We start from the raw sequence: 3,731 nt of genomic DNA, 5'->3' as shown, positions 1-3,731 counted from the left end.
AACAGGATTGTAACTCCTCCAACACTACACTCAATTAGGAATCAAATTGCAGGTGATTCAAACTATGTTGCTATATATTTGTAATGATGGTCTATATATTAGATATTACCTAAGAAATATATAATTTAAAATCGAGATGGATTAGCCATGTAAGAGAAAGGAGAGATTAAAAAAAAAAAAACCTTACAAGAAGGCCTCCAAGATGTTGGGTAGAGGTTTCAACATGGTGAATAGATCCTCTGTGGAGGATAGAGGAAAACTTGAATAAGAATCACATAGGATGGGAAGGGTCAGATGTGCTTCCAACCGTTATTAATTGGAGTCCTCACACTGTGAGTATGAATCCCATAAAATGTCCAAGAAATGGCACTAATGAAACCACATTTTTCAATATTTCATTATTATTTTTATTATTATTTTTACAATACTGAACTGATAAGAAGTTGTAGGTTTAGACCTGGAAAATAACATTATTTGAAAATCTAATATATTGAGTAACTCATAAGTTTATTTTGAAAGCTGTAGAAAAGGGACCCTATTTGTGATCAGTTATCTGGTGACCCGGGACGACTTCCTTGATGAATCATTCCCCATCTGCTTTCTATACCCCATGTCACTAGGCATACTGAGGGAGGGAGAGTAAAAGGCTATAGTTTTCTTGTGAACCCAAGGGAAAGGATTTTGCTTCCATGTATTTTCCCCAGAAATATTAATATCTGTTATATATCAGCCATTGAACTCTGTTGTGTGATGGGCTTCCCATCAAACTTTACAAGTTGCTTTTCAACAAGGATAAAGTATGGGTCTTGTTTGTCCTGAACAACCTGGGATAAGAAATTACCCAAACATAAAAAGTGAGGAGAGACATGAAGGAAAGAATATCTTGTATGTCAGGGAGTATGAAATAAAGAGTAGGCATCTTTGGAGAGGGTTTCAAGAGGTACAGTGTTTTTAGTTGAAGAGAGGTCCATGAATTAAAAGAAATGTGAGAAGGCATCTAAGACGAAGATAAGTTTATTAACAATAGATGAAGGATCCAGAAGTGCAGTGGGAAAGGAGAGAGGAGGAGAATAGGGAAAAGATAAGCCTAAAGTGAAAAGAGCTATGTTGGGAGAGCCAATAGAGAACCAGAGAAAGGGACTTTAAAAGCAAAGAAAAGGTAAATGGCTCCGAAACACTTTTTCCAGAGTACAGAACTGGCAGGAGAAGAGGAATTTTTTTTTTCTCTGTGTCCTCCAACTTTGACAACTGGTAACTTCTCCCTTTCCCTCTTCTGCAATTGCCTTTGTCCATAATTCATTCCATGGGGATTGTGAGGAGGAAGTGAAGCCTGAAGCAAAGCCCTTTTTGCTGACCCTAATTTTGGTTCTGGTTGTGCCAAGTTTCAAAGTTGTTCAGGAGGAACAAAATAGAGCTTCTTGGAACAGATGTAAGGATAAGAAAAGGTGACCCTGAAACAGGATGATGATCTGAGGATATCAGGGCTGGGAGAAAAAGCCCTTGATAAGGACCAAAACTCTAATACTTGCCTACCTCCAGAACTATGAGAATTTTCATTTCTGACCTATTATGCCTAGAACAAAGTAAACCTCAAATTGAGGAAGAAAGGGAAGACTCAATATTGTGGGGACCATTCTTTGACATTTGGCAATCAATGGAGAGGAAGTGGAATAAATTCCACTCAGGAAAGAGAAGGAGAAGGAAGGAGACAGAGCAAGAGTAATGTTCAACCAAATCCTAAACACGTGTTCTAGCTTGGTGAAAGGGTGTTCAGGAAAGACTGAGGCCCAATGAAATAATCTGTCCCAAAAAGGGATTACTTTTGTTTATAGGGACCCAAGAGTGGGATACCCACAAAAACATCCCTTCTTCCCCCAACTTGGCTCTGGGAAGCAGATACAAAGTGCAAATGTAGAGGATTAAGACATTTTCTGAGAATGTACTCAGTAAGTATTAAAATTTGGAATTTGGCCAGAGGCCAGAAAATCCCAAGAGATCACAGTTTAGAAAAAATAACTCTCTCCTTATCATAATTACAGGGATTATAAAGAGTCAGAAAATTTTAACTACATACAGGATTTCTAAGCTATCTTTACTGGAGAAAGAAGGGTCGTGACTAACAAATGGGCACACTTCACAGCCTGTCTTAAAAACATTGAAGAACGTATTTTATGTTAAAGAAGTGAAATGTTACAAATAAAGAGACTAAATTTAATCAAGGGCTTTTTGGTACTAAAAACCAGTATTTTAAGGGTAAATGAAATCTTGAGTTAATTTTTAGTCATATGCATCATAAAAAGTGTGGGCAACTGAGAGAACAAGTCAACTGGTTGAGAAAATCAGATTAAGGAAAACAGTGATTAGAAAGTTTGAGGAATACTATAAATATAGCTATTAATTTAAAGAGTGTGACATGAATAATATGGAAATAGGTTTTGAGTGATAATATATGTATAATTCAGTGAAACTGCTTGTCAGCTAAGGGAGGGGGGAGGGAAAAGGGGAGGAAGAGAACATGAATCATGTAACCACGGACAAATTTCTTTATTTTCTTTATTTATAAAATATTTTACTGTGGTTACATGATTCATATTCTTTCCTTCCCCTCTCCCAGAGCCAGCAGGCAATTCCACTGACTTGTAGAAATGTTGTCACTTGATACCTATTTCCATATTATTCATTTTTGCTATAGAGCAATCTTTTAAAGCCCAAACTCCAAATGCCATACCCATATTTACATGTGATAAGTGCTATCATATGTTTTGCTTTTGCATTTCTACTCCCATAGTTTTTCTCCTAATGTGGTTAGCTCACTTAAATCTCCTTCACGCACAAGTGTCTTTGTGCACACTCATCTATCATAGATGAAAACGCACAAAGACAATCGTCATCCTCAGTTACTGAGAGACTAGTACTATTCTTTCTCATAAATCTTTCAGGAGTGTCCTGACTTGTTGCACTGCTACTAGTAGCAAAGTCCGTTACACTGGATTGTTCCATGATGTTTTACATTCTGTGTACAATGTTCTCCTGGTCCTGCTTATTTCACTCTGCATCAGTTCACTGTGGTTCTCCTAGTTCACATAGAATTCCTCCATATGGTCATTCCTTATAGCATAGTAGTATTCCATCATCATCAGATACCACAATTTGTTCCGCCATTCCCCAATCAAGGGGCATCCCCTCCTTTTCCTTTTTTTTTTGCCACACAATGCAGCTATGAATGTTTTTGTACAAGTATTGGAAAAATATTTAAAAAAAATAAAATAAAAATTATATTAAAAATAAATGGGGAGGATGCCAGAGAAGACAGCAATAAAAGCATAAGGTCTATAGAAACTAAAAGATGGTTCAAAGGTAAAGGAAAAAGCTTTCAGAAGGAAAATAGATATTCTCTACCCTATAAAGTGCAGGAGGAATGAATATCTTAATTGCATATGAAGGGGCCAGCAAGAATATGAATATGCCCCCTGGGCACAGGCTACATCCACATCTTTACTCTCTAATTAAACAATCCATATAAAGGAATAGGGGAGGAGGTGAACATGAACTGAAATTAATTACCCTATGGAAAACTGGAAGGAAGGGTTTTCTGAGCTAGGAAAACTTGGTTCTCAGGAGAGGTGATCTTCAGGCTTGGGGGTGACCAACAACCTTCTAGCTGAGGCTCTGAGGGATTCTTCTGGAGATTCTAAGTAGAGAGTCTTTGCTTTAGCCCCAAAAGCTTTGTA

Source organism: Monodelphis domestica, chromosome 4, assembly GCF_027887165.1.
Source record: "Monodelphis domestica isolate mMonDom1 chromosome 4, mMonDom1.pri, whole genome shotgun sequence".
Lineage (NCBI taxonomy): Eukaryota > Metazoa > Chordata > Mammalia > Didelphimorphia > Didelphidae > Monodelphis > Monodelphis domestica.
This window is presented reverse-complemented; position numbering follows the sequence as displayed.